General features: G+C 43.7%; 1 protein-coding gene and 1 pseudogene across 1 annotated transcript in view; one reads left to right on the forward strand and one right to left on the reverse strand.

The window, feature by feature from the left end:
• The window catches only part of LOC144752023 (uncharacterized), a 351,397-nt gene that overhangs the window by 310,419 nt on the left and 26,712 nt on the right, over positions 1-14,266 (reverse strand). The gene's annotated exons all lie outside the window — the stretch shown is intronic.
• The window catches only part of LOC144752158 (uncharacterized), a 56,691-nt pseudogene continuing 46,178 nt past the window's right edge, over positions 3,754-14,266 (forward strand).

The following is a 14,266-nucleotide window of genomic DNA, read 5'->3' on the forward strand; positions in this document are numbered from 1 at the left end:
GTGGATCAGGGAAGGGAATGCTCTACAATTAAGGTACTTAATTACAATTAAGGTACTTACAATTAAGGTAATTAATTATATGTAATATATGTGTTACGGCTGTTCAAACTTGTATATATGGTTCATTAACGCAAAGCCTTTATTATTAGGTTGAGCACTAAAAGTAAATGTTTTAAGCTCAGCCTGCACTACTGACGGTTCCTTGGGACAAGTAGGCCCAACCCCCTGCAGCACAAACCCTTTGGCTGCCAGTTTACAGTACCACATTGTGGATCAGGGAAGGGAATGCTCTACAATTAAGGTACTGAATTACAATTAAGGTACTTACAATTAAGGTAATTAAGTATATGTAATATATGTGTTAATGCTGTATTATTAGGTTGAGCACTAAAAGTAAATGTTTTAAGCTCAGCCTGCACTACTGACGGTTCCTTGGGACAAGTAGGCCCAACCCCCTGCAGCACAAACCCTTTGACTGCCAGTTTACAGTACCACATTGTGGATCAGGGAAGGGAATGCTCTACAATTAAGGTACTGAATTACAATTAAGGTACTTACAATTAAGGTAATTAATTATATGTAATATATGTGTTAATGCTGTTCAAACTTGTATATATGGTTCATTAACGCAAAGCCTTTATTATTAGGTTGAGCACTAAAAGTAAATGTTTTAAGCTCAGCCTGCACTACTGACGGTGGTTCCAGTATAAAAGAGTACACACATTTTCAAAGTTTAGTAATGTGTGGCTCTGTATAATGCACCCAGAATGCTCTCTGATTATATGCAAATATTTGCAGAAGCTTGAAAGCAATAGTGATGATTCTTTGCTTTCAAAAGAAAACGTTCACAAAAAAATGCATGTAAGAAAATAAAACATTTAGCTAAACTACTGTAAGATTTTAGGTACCATATCTTTGCAGCATCATTTAGTAACATGTTGAAGTATGTTAGTATTTCCCAAAAATATTCAGAATGGAATATCAGCGTAACCAGTTTAAATACAAATATGGAAAACAAAAATAAACAAGCATTGGCAAAGTTAGTGGGTCTGAAATTGGTGGTCAGCCTTTTGGTTTAGTCAAGGCGTGACTTGAAGTGTGGGAGCTGCTGGGTCCTCGCCATTCTAACAAGCATTGGCAAAAGCAAAACAAAAAATGTTGGTCTCAGCACACATTGCCACAGCGGTTCTGGGCACTGAACAAAACTACTTTGTGTGGCAATATGCTCCTTCTAAAAGAGCAAAATACTGTCAGTTACAGGGACGCCAGCTGATAAACAGACGGAGAGAGACAGAATAAAAAACAAAACAAAAGGTCATGGTTAACGCCCAATTATTAAAGAAAGTCTCAAAAGTGCATCCATGGTATATATCCTTGCATCAAGTGCATATGTACAGTTTCCATAAATTCACAAAAATGTACAGTAGGCCAAGAAATAGTACTCCCTGAAAATATGTGTTAAACTGCATTTTAGCATGAGCAAATATGCAGGTGTAGATTTGCTTATGTGAAAATCTGAATGTTTTTAAGTTCACATTTCCTCCAACCACTTTTTTCCCATCCCTGGAAGAAGTTTAAAAGTCTGCCACTGTCCGTAGTAAATTTCCAACCGTTGTCAGTATGGGAAATTAGAGAAGAATTGGTGAAAACCCTTAAAACATACACGTTAGTAGGTTTGCACAGACTAAAAAGGGCATGCCAACCCTGGAACTATTGCTTACCACTACCTTCAACCCCAGTATGTAAACCTGCAGAAAAATAGCAGCATAAGGGAATTTCTAGTATTAAAACACTACTATGGTATGAACCCTGGCATAATCAGAGAGGCTGTATCAGAACTCTTATATAATGAGATTGTTGCGTAATTTGTTCCCCCATTACATGGCACAAAGGGGACAAGTGGATTTTGTTACAGGACAAGTAGATTTATTAAGCAGCCTGCCCCATGGACAAGTAGATATTTTATTAAATTCCACACCCCTGCCTATGTTTAAAAGGGCCCACTCGGAGAAACAAGATGTTCAGCCCAGAGCCATGTTGATTTTTGTAGGAAATTTTTTAATAAGACAGGCAATTATGGATCGGGCCAAACCAGACTCTAAAAGAACATTTGATGGGCATACTTTATTCGCTCGACTGGATGTTTGTCACACTACGGTCGAGCGGAGATGGAGACTGCGCAAATTGATTACCCCCTTCCAGACTGTGAGATGTGAAGCTTTCCTTTTGTTTCCGGCGAAGCTGAAGGTCATATATAAGGGAAAAATCAGAATGTTTTTTTCGGAAATTAAGGCCCAGGATTTCCTTACTGAAATACCAGAATCTGGAGCTGGAAAATCCCGTGAAAGGGAGCGCTTGGGAAGGACTGAGACTGGGTGAATTTGGAGGTGATTGGTAAGTTTGGACCTTATTGGTTAATTGTTTATTTTTCTGCTAATTTGGTTAATTTGAATATTAGGCATTTCTCGAGAGGGTATAAAAAACGGTGAGGGGTATGCACAGGGTAGGGATGGTTGGGTTGCGAAGGCATTTGCGGGGAGGTGGCAGGTGCTGAGGGTGCTGGGGCCTCAGTAGTCATACCTAGGTCATGCTTGACCTAGTTGCCTGTATGGGAGGTGGGGGCGGGCAGGGGGTGGGTTTGGGGGGGTCTTTGAGTTGGAGATTTGCAAGCAATCAGCACCACAAGGGATGTCTTCCATTGGTAAATTTGTTGAGGTAGGGGACAGTTGGACACAAAGGAGTTATAGAAGGATAACTAATTTTATTTTTGAAGTTATCACTAAGATGAAGAGGCAATCAAAGAGCACAAATTCTCTATTTTTTGTTTTTATTTATGTAGGATTTTTGAGAACAGTCTTTAGATAATTACAACATGGCTTTACGATTGTTGACTGTGAATGTGTGTGGTCTTAATGACCAGCGCAAGAGGAATAAAGTTGCAATATGGGTAAAAACTCTACATGCGGATTTTCTGTGTATTCAGGAAACGCACATTGAGGGTTGTAGAGCAACTGTTCTAGAACAGCTGGGTTATAAATTATTGGTTTTTACAATGCAAGGTTCACGTACCCGGGGGGTTGCAATCTTAATCCGGAGGAGGGATGTTACTGTGGTTAGAAAATCTGCTGATAAATGGGGGAGGTGGGTATTGGTGGAGTGCTCTTTGAATCAATTTAAGTTTACACTTGGCTCAGTATATGGATCCACATGTGATAATGCAGAGATTTTGGAATATATAGACACAAATTTAGCTACATGGCCAGACCCGATAATTATTAGTGGGGACTTTAACATTAATGGTCTTGGAATAAGGTGGGATGACCAGTTTTGTAAATTTAAAGGGAAAAAAGGAAAGTGGGTTTCGCCTTCTCTAACTTAGTTTGCAATAATGGGTTAGTTGATGTGTGGCCCTATATTACTTCGGCGGATTCAGGCAGTACCTTTTTTTCTGCACCTCATAAGGCTGTCTCCCGCTTGGATTCTTTTTTTGAATCTAAGCACTGCATTTCCCAGGTTAAGATTGAGAAGCTTCCCCGTATTATTTCAGACCATAACCCTGTAGTTTTGAGTCTTCATTTTTCTTCTCTGGAAAGAAAGAAGGGCGGGTGAGCCTTTGAAAGAAGGTTATTATACGACCCCGATTATATTTCATATATGAAAGGGTGGATTAGAGCATTTTGGGAAAACAATCGTGGCTCTACTAGTGTAGGAATTGTCTGGGACACGTTCAAGGCTGCAGTAAGAGGAGAAACAATGAGCTTTAGTTTACACCGTCAGAAACGGGAGCGGTTAAGAGCTCTTGAAATCAGGCAGGAGTTGGTTAAACTTGAGGAAGCACTGGGTTCGGCGATTGTATTAGGCGAAGCACTGGATGAAATACTTCCGAAATTAGCCATGAAAAAGGCGGAAGCAGGTAATCACTACGCCAATAAGGCAGCTGAGATATATATGGCTAAAAAAGAACAGAGCTAGGAGTTCAATGAGCGTGTGGGGCAGAAAGCTGCCGCTGGCGAGGTTATTGAAAACTTTGATGGCAATAGGAAGGTTATTACTGATCCGGTAGGTATTCGGGATGCGTTTCGGTTATTTTATTATCGGCTGTACTAGAGTAGTACAGGGGTCGCACTGGAGGACATCCGGGACTATCTAGAAGAAATCCCTAATCAAAAGGTAGATCGTAAAGATATGGATGATCTGGAAGGACCATTTTCTCAGGATGAAATAATGGGGGCTTTACAAGACTGCCATCAGGTAAAGCTGCTGGCCCAGATCAAATCCCTCTCGAATTCTATAAAATCTCTAAGGATGATATAGGGCCCGATTTAATTGATGTGATTATATTGGCACAAATCATGGGCTGGCGCAGATGCTGTGATATTTTTGAAGAAAGATAAGCCTGCCAGGGAGCCAGGCTCTTATCGTCCCATCACGCTCTTGAACAGTGACGTCAAGATTTTTTCTAAAATTTTGGCTAAACGCCTGAATGGGATATTACATAGAACTATTCATCCTGCTCAACATGGGTTTATCATGGGACGTGGGACAACACAACATATAAGACGGGTGATCACCCTTTTCGATGCAATGGAGATCTCAGGAGACCCTATGGCCGTTCTGCTCTTGGATGCGGAAAAAGCGGTACAAAAGGGGGTGGTGATGGACGGAGCATCTGAACCAATCAAACACTCACACCCAGTCAAAAGATCTGGGTTTAATCCATCACCGTTCTTTAGCCCACTCTGCCACCCCAGTTCAGACATGGCTGTATGCAAATCAGTCTGACCCTGTGCCTCATGGGAACAGTCCAGCCCAAACTGCCAAGCCATGCCTTCCCTGGACCGGAAACAAGCTTCTGAGGACCGGTTTCTGGCATTACAGCCGTCTTGGATGCGGAAAAGGCACTTGATAGGGTCCCCTGGGATTTCCTTTGGGAAGCTAAGAGATGGTTTGGCCTAGGAGAGGGGTTTATCCATTCGGTTCACGTATTATATGGGCCACCTACGGCTAGAATAAGGATAAATGGTAACTATACTACTCCATTTGACATTCAACGTGGGACCCGGCAGGGATGTCCCTCGTCCCCTCTTCTTTTTGCCATATATATGGATCCCCTTATCTTATACGTTTGTTTTTAGCTAACGGCAGAATTCGACCGGTTATCAATGAAGGGATTGAAACAAAAGTGCTCGCATACGCGAACGATGTGGCCATTGTTTCTTCAGACCCTGAGGAGGAGATGGATGCGGTTGTCTCACTAGCCTCTGAGTTTGGTATGCTCTCCGGGGATGCTCTTAATGAAGCAAAGACTCAAATTATCGAGAACCACTTGATTAATTTTGAGGATCCACGGGTGACTAAATCAGCTGTATACCTCGGGATAAGGATTTCAGCAGAGCTCGAAACAGTGGCTAAAAATATAGAACCAGTTATAAGAAAGACTCGGTTGGACCTAGACAGGTTGAATAACCTTCATTTATCATTGGTGGGGCGTGGCAATGATATTAAAAATTATTTTTTTGCTGCGGTTTTTATATTTCTTCAGAGCAATTCCTTTCGAATTTCAGAACTTTTGGTTTAAAACTTTAGACGGGTTGTTTAATAAGTTTCTTTGGGCATATGGAAAAACTAGGCGGGCGTTACGCTTTATGTCTTTACCACGGGAGAGGGGGGTTTTTGATTCCCGATTTGAAAAGTTACTATTGGGCCTCGGCTCTACAGTATATGGCGGTGCTTATTGGGGGAGGCCCCCCTGACGCTGAAGGGGGAAATGACCTGCCTGATGTGTATAAATTGTTATTGGGAGATAATGCTGAGAGGTGTTTTTGTAAGTTCACTGAGCCCAGTTACTATAAAAGAACTAAGTTTAAGACTTTGATTGCTGCATTTAAAATCTGTGGGACCCTACAGAAAAAGACTGGCTTGGGAAGGGTTAACTACTACACAGTGTTATATAAATATCCTACATTTCCAGACATTTTGTCAGATGAAATTATGGCAGAATGGGAAGCCAAGGGTGTTACTAAGGTTGGGGATCTATTTGGAACAGCTAGAGTTCTCATTGTCAAAGTAATTTTTTTAAATATTTACAAATCCTGAGGTTTTTTTGTAAAAAAAATAGGCGGGGGCTGTGGGTTTGATAGCAATGCTGTGGTTGATATAATACTTGCTGGTAGCAAAGGGGGTATTAAATTGATCTACGCATAATTAACAAAGCTAAAGCAAGATGATCTTATTAAGCAGGAGGCTAAGTGGGCTGAGCGCGAGGGAGCCGCAAAGGGGTATTATCGAGATCTTTGGAGTTCGGACGGACACTTCTGTGCTCTGCTGGGTTACAAGCGCAACACTATAGAACTGTGTTTTCGCTGTATTATACTCCAGCTAGAATTGCACAGTGGGGGGGGACGTCAGGGATTACTTGTCCAAGATGTGGGGGTTCTGATGCTGACTTAGTCCACGTTCGCGTCTTGCCTTCGTTTACAAGGGTTATTAAACAAGAGTGAGGATTATCTAGATCGGTCTCTTGCGGTAAAAACTAAGCTAACTCACGAATTGATCTTGCTTGGAGTAAGCAGTGTGTCCCACGAGTAAAATGTATTTCGGTTCTTATTTGTGGCTATATCTGTGTTAAGAATTAAAATTGCTTCTGCTTGGTTAGATCCTCTACCCCCAACTTTTCAAGAATGGCTGGCTCGCCTACTCTCTTCATACACAATTGAGAGAGCAATATATGATAGAAAGGGTAGGAAATTAAAAATTCTGGGACAAAGTATCTGAGCTCCGGTAATAAATGGAATGAAAAATGATTAATTTACATAGTATGGGACCCAGTCCTTAGGACTTGAGATTACACCTGGACGAAGCTCTGCACCATATATCCTGGAACTTCGACATTCTATTTCGACTAGAAGACGGAAGAATCTCCCTTGGGGTCAAGGAGTGACTCCCCTGTTCAAACGGTCACTTAATTTTGCCGCGGATGAGTATGTCCCATTACTTAAAAAATAGGTACCCTTGAATAGATTACCTTTCATGCTCGACGCCTCAACATGTCGAAAATATAAGTTCTACGTAACGGGAGATTGCTAGTATTGAATAACTTTACACGCTTTTCTAATTAGGCAACTTGCTTTCTAGATATAAAATATAGGCCAGGAAAAAATTACTACATTTCAGACACATTGATTCCCAGGTGTAAGCGCTCAGGGCCTGCCCTAAATCGGATTGACCGGAACAGCACCTTGGGCAGAAAGAAAATGTGGTGTTTGTTGAGGGGGAGGGAGGGGAATTAGGTGTGACAGCAGGAGGTGTGAGGAAGATGGGAGGAGGGCAGGAAGTTGATGGGGTGGTAACAATTACGCTGAGGGACATGATTACAAAGTCTATAACGGAACCCCATTGAGAACAAGTGGGATGGGTGAGATGCTGTTTGTATGACATTAAGTCAGGCAGCTCCCTGCTGCGCACCTCGCAATATTGTTGCCCTTGGCTTGGCCCAACTCGCCCTTGCACAAGGCCTGCACTATATAGTAAGCAATTTTCCCAGTTGCATTAACTAACATATATATATACACAAAGGTGCAACTATATTATACTCTTAATAACTCCAATCTCACCATCTGCGTCCAAATATACTAACAATAGTGTCGATTCCCATCCACAATAGCATCGAAAGGAGACAACCTTACCACGTGACAAGATAGACTTCTTCAAAGAAAAACAACTTGCAAACATCCCAACACAACACAAGAGGGCAGGACTATGGAAACCATGTGAAACTACAGCACTACATGCCAAGAAGAAATGCTTACTGTGTAAGTGACATTTTCCATCTGTAAGATCTGTCAGTAGTATAGAAACATGTTCTCAGTGAAGTGAAATGAGTTATTATGATACATTGAAACTATTTTCACAAATTGTTCGCTGTTATATCCGTGTTTGTGGTCCTCACGTTCAATATTTTGAGCTACACTGAAACTATTTTTACAACTTCTTTACTGTAATATCAACGTTTGTGGTGCTCACATAAAATATTTTGTGATACATTGAAACTATTTTAAAAACTTCTTTACTGTAATATCAGTGTTTGAGATGCTCACAAAAAATAATTGTGTGATACATTCAAACTACTTTTACAACTTCTTTACTGTAATATCGGCGTTTGTGGTGCCTACAATAATATGTATTTAATATTTATTTTTTAAATGAAGGAACAAAGTTTGTACTTGAGTGGAAATTATATAGAAAACATTCAATAAATAAATACAATAAAATATAGAGTGTCACTATGCATTGTGTCATGTGCTTTATTTAACATATGCAGGAAGATGGTCCCTTTTATTGTCATGACACACACAACCAGACAAGAATGGACAGTGCAACTCAAGCGCATTTCAGACCGGTAGCAAGCATGTAATTTGATGATTGGGTATTAGGGTGGCATACAGAGCTCCCATATAAAGTGGTTTCCCAGCCTTCTTACTATTTCTCTTGAAGGGTTGGTAAGATCTTTCCAAGAGGATTTGAATATTTGAAAGGATAAAGTAGGAGGAGAAGAACAGAGGTTGGAGGTTGCAAGAATAGATGAAAAGGGTGGTCCAAGGTCTGCATGTACAATGGCCAGTGGAGGCGTTTTGGGGGCGGGTACGCCCAAGGTGGTGTATAATGTGCAATATCTGGTGGCGGTACTACCACGCACCGAGTGGGCAAGGGCAGCTGAAATGATGGATTGTATGGGCTTGGACTATGAGGAGAATACACAGGAGGAGAACCAGGTCAAGTGCAGAGATTTGATAGATAAGGCATAGCAGAGGACGTGACAGCAAGGGGCAGGAAGGTCCATGGGTGGTGGAGGTTGGGTTTGTTAATCAGTGTCCTATCTACTGTGTGGCAAGCTTAAGACACAGTAACGACCAGAGCCCCTTACTTTGTCTCCCTCCATTATGTTATCAATTAGGGTGGAGGGAGGAAATGGAAATGAGTAAAATACATGTCTACAGGTGTACTGGTATGTTCAGGACACTGGATCAAGCACGGAAGAACCAATGTCAGATATAAAAGAAGAAGATACACAAAAGAAGGCTGCACAAAAAGGACGGCGGATGTTGTACACAAACAGGTAAGTCAGCAAAAGAACAACAAGGGAACAAGGCTAAGAACACTGGAACGAACGGACGCTGTGGAACAGATTGCGATATGGGGAAGAAAGATACTGTAAAAATAGCGGATTTCAAATAAAGAAAGAAGTTGAAAAAGATGTCATACATGATGACAAAGACGTTAGGGTGACACTAACTGTTGTCCAACACAAACAAGCATTTGCAATGCAATAAGTCTCGCAGTAGCAAAGTTTAAAGTTGTTGGTATTGTAAATGGCATTGTTTTTTATCTTTTTTGTTTTAAAAGCAATAAATATAAACAACGTTATTTATAATGTTAGTATGTGATAGTGGGGCAAATGTGTTATAGGAAATACAGTCTATGCACGTGGGATAAGACGCTATCAACTACTGCTACTCCTTATAGCAATGGATTCATATGATGTTTTGCCAAGTGTGTTTTCTGTTGCAGAACATACCATGATTGCCAATCGATGCTTTGTGGTGAATACTTCATTTCCCCTAACTTTAAAGAATCTGTTGGTGAGAGTTGCGTGCTTTCCAACATATACACTGTTACGAATGGGGAGCGACGTTCATATTAGTTTTTAGTCACTGTGATTTTTATGAGACATTGCTCTGTTTTCCTGTCTTGGGGGTAATGTCATCCAAAACAAGACGTTGATTTTTTTTTTTAAATGAGACCTTAATTCACTTTCCCAGTCTGGCGTCAAATTTTGTGTCATAAACTACCTACCCACTTCTTCACATGTCGCATTAAAGAATCACAGGGAATGGCAGGAAATAAAATTACGGCCCACTGTGGTATCAGTTCACATTTAAAGGAGGAAATGAACATGCGTGTGCTTAGTGTTCTGTGCGAAAGGCAGTCCACAGAGGACGATATCCGTGTACTGTTAAAAAGTCAGAGGCAAAGGGTACATACTTAATCTATAGCACTAACGTTTAGTATACCACCCTATACTGGCCGTTCAAGTAGCCTGTAAAGATACTCAGACACAGAATGTTGAAGGCTGCATTGCATTGCATTGCATTGCAGCCCGGTTAGTTCATGGGTCAGCTGAATAAGTCTCTTACTGTTACTGTTTACAGACAGCCAGTGGCAGACCATTTGCTCTGCATTCCTGTATCGAGCTTTATGGCGAGGGCATCATAAACTACCAGACACTGCAAAAAAACAGCGAGGTGCCGCAAAACTAAAACAAGAAAATCTATAAAATAAAAAAATATTTTAATATTATTTTTATATTATTTAAAGGTTGTACCAAATGCACTGAATGCATAACTTCACACACACACTTATAAATACGCGCACGCCTGTAAACAGTCTCTCACATACATTCACACCTGCACACAGACATTTGTAAACACACACACAAGACTCACCATGCGCCCGATGCCAATAGCAGCGCTGCATGACTTTGTCAGGGCACTGAAGTGCTAGATACATAATTCATGGGAGACAGCTAATAATTGCGCAACGAAGACAGCGCTTTGGGCCAAGTAGAGGGCAGGGAAGCGCTACACAAAAGGCAATGCAATTATGTTTACACACGGTCGGCGCTTCACCAGCGTGCAGATATTGTATTGTATACTGTGTTCTAGCCACGGGAGCAGCGACAGGGGGGCACGGTGCCGAGGAGAGGGCCCCAACGAGTGGCTTTCACTGACAGGTGGCACCGTCACCTCTTCTCACTACCAGAGAGCCCCAGAGGTGGATGGGCACGGAGATCACGCTCCATTCACCCCTTGAACAGACACTGGCTTTGTACCCAGTGGCAGGAAGGGGGGTGCACAAGAGGTCAGGGGCACACAGAGTCATATGGGGGCAGGGTCATACGGGGTCAGGGGTACACGGGGGCAGGGGCACACAGAGCAGGGGCACACACCTTATCTAGAGATGAGAACTTGAGCCAGAAACGTATCTTGGACCTAGTGGGAGCCCCCGTGCCCTGGCACGATGACCTGGGCACGGCGGAGAAGCACTACTGCTAAGCTGGCAAGGATCCTTCACCATGGCAGCAATCCACTCCACAAACATGAGAAGCAGGTCAGGCCCCAAGGACAGGGCCACGATCAGGGCCCCCGAAATATATCCACGAGTTACGAAGACATGACAATCGCGAGCATGAAATGCAGGGCAGCCCCGCACAGGAGAGGGCAGGGCCCCCACCGGAGCGGCCCGGGGCGCAGGCGCCAAGCAGGGTCAGAGCCCACGCAGGACAGACCCAGAGGCACAGGAGCAGAGCACTGGGCAGGCAGGGGCTCAGCTTGTTCTCTGCACTGCCTTGACCCAGCACAGCCTGCACCCGGACAGCACTGACCGCGGACAGCCTGTCCGACAGGGACCCAGCACAGCCTGTCACCCGTCCGACAGGGACCCTGCACTTCCTGCGATCGCTGACTGACCGGGACCCAGCGCTCCCTGGACCCAACACAGCCCGGCCCCGCCCCGCCCGCCCGGCTTCGCTACTTCCTCTAAGTGCCCGGTCTGATTTACAGGAAATGATGGCCCTGGGTAAGTCAGGGAAATTACTGGCAGTCTATACAAATAATGGAACTGAATTATTCCGAGTTTAAAAATAAAACGGATGCTTCGAGAATTAGAATTTAAAATGCATGTAAGCTGTTTCTTAAAAGACAAGCTGCCCCAATGCTCCTTAGTCCAGACTTGCGGCGCCCTCTGTTCTGCTGTTCGAGCAGCGGGACCCCCACAGCTCTAGCAGGGCCCCTCAATCCTGACTTACAGAGTCCTCGGTCTTTCATGTATTGAATGCATTTGAAATAAGCAAACAACCAAAGAGAACAAGCTGAGGCGCCCTTTTGTTCCTCCTGAGATCGGCCAGGCTAGCCATCAATCATAATTAAAATACATCGTTCCTGTAGTTTGTAATGGTTTCAAACATAATTTTATTTTTTGGACAGTCGTAATATATTAGATTTCCCGTGTTTTGTATTGTACCTGTCAATATTTTCATTGTACTAAAGTCGCTGTTATGTGTAAAGTCGCCAGTGTCACCGTCCCCAAGTCCGATTTATGTCGTATTCAAAATTATAACATGGCCGCACCCAGTCACACGAGAACAGCGGCTTCCGCTGACCGGGACGCGCTTGCGCAACCTATCGTTTCCTGTATCTGTGACGTTGGCTATGTGGACGGATCTCCTGCACCGTTTCGCTTTCTCAATAGGTCGGTAACCTGCGCTGGCCAAAAACACCGGTTGCCCCCTCCTCCCCGCCTGGCAGAGAAAAGACACACTGCCGACTGATAAAACCGGCAAGGGGAGGAGTGCTGTAGGCAGCTACCATCACTGTCCATCCGTGAGGTTTCCCGTCTGTGTCCCTTTTCTCCCAGACCGGACTACGGTATTCTCCGATTCCCCTAGTTGATTTACTGTTCGCTGCGGTATGCTGCTGACGGTGTTCTGCCTGCGCCGGGACCGCTCGGAACTTACCTTCTCACTGGACGTGGATCCGGACTTCGAGCACCGGAGCAGGCAGGAGCCTACCCTGCGCCCCGGTGCCGAAGGAGGGAAGAAGAGTCCTGCTGCCGGGCCCTGCAGCTGCAGATGAGAGGAGAGCCACCACACCAAGGAAGCCGGTGAGTGGGGCTTCGCCTTGTTGCTGAGCTGCGGGGGGCATGTGTGTGCGCGCGTGCGGCGGCGGGGGGCTGTGTATGTGTGTGAGCGTGCGTGTGTGTATGTGTCTTGAAGTCTGTGTGTGTGTGTGTGTGTGTGTGTGTGTGAGACTGTGGGGGGGGGGAGGGGGTGTGTGTGAGCGAGTGTCTGTCTGTGTATATGCACGCGCATGTGCACGGCGCGGGACGAAACGTGCGCGTTCGCGCACACCAATCTGGTAGAAACGCTCGTAACACCCTTTTGTCCCTCATTCCCCCTAGACAGGCAACTAAAAGGCTCCAGCTGGACGCATCCTTCGGATGCAGTACCAGCGAGCCCTAAAAAGATCTTTCAGAAATTATATGTCAGAATGTTTAAGGATTTGTAAAAGGGGTTACACAAATACCATCATCCTAGTCAACGCTCACTGCCAACCTAGAATAGGCCTGTATAAGCTCCCTTCTGACATAGGGGGTACACAAAACCAGGGGGAGCAAAAACACTATCTGCTCTCCATCACCACCCGCCAGACCCTAGTCCACGCACACTGCCAACCTAGAATCGCCTGTGTAAGCTCCCGTCTGACTTAGGGGGTACACAAAACCACGGGTAGCAGAAATACTATCGGCTCCCCATCACCGCCAGCCAAACCCTAGTCCAGGCAAACTGCTAAGCTAGAATCGCCCTGTATAAGCTCCCTTCTTACATAGGGGGTACACAAAACAGCGGGGAGCAGAAATACTATCTGCTCCCCGCTGTCAACCTAGAATAGGCCTGTACAAGCTCCCGTCTGACATAGGGGGTACACAAAAAAACGGGGAGCAGAAATACTATCTGCTCCCCGTCACCACCAGCCAAACCCTAGTCAACGCACACCACCAACCTAGAATAGGCCTGTATAAGCTCCCGTCTGACATAGCCTGTATTAACTCCTCTCTGACGAAATGGGTACACAGACCAACACGGGACTGGAAAAAGCTAGAACACCTGTATTTTAACATCATATGATATATATATATATATATATATATATATATATATGCATATAAATCTTATTAACACGTATATGTGAGTATATTTATAATAATATTATACATTATAAATTGAAAACCAATAAAACTTGTTTTGACAACATTTAAATACTTAACATACAAGGATTATGCAAATATGTGGAAAAGAAATTTAAAAAATTACTTTCAAACATGCATATGCCATAAACTCATAGCAAGATCCTCAGTGAAAGGGTAAATCCCACAGTAAGGACACTGAGGAATTACAATTTTAAGTTGTGTTTCCTACTTGTGATTTAGACATAGTTTAACTTCAACTAACAAATCCAGCAATAAAGTTCTTCCTTTCAGAGCACAATTGCCTATTCACGTCTCCTTCAGCCTTCCTTAACATTTGATTTACTATCTCTCAACACCTACTATACTGTACTGTAACAGAGTTGGAGATGGTTGGAGTGGAGTGGAGAAGTGTGGCTCAATGGTTAGAGCGGCAGACCCTGATGCAGAAGTCTAGCCTGGGACC

The sequence above is a fragment of the Lissotriton helveticus genome, chromosome 4_2 (genome assembly GCF_964261635.1).
Source record: "Lissotriton helveticus chromosome 4_2, aLisHel1.1, whole genome shotgun sequence".
Lineage (NCBI taxonomy): Eukaryota > Metazoa > Chordata > Amphibia > Caudata > Salamandridae > Lissotriton > Lissotriton helveticus.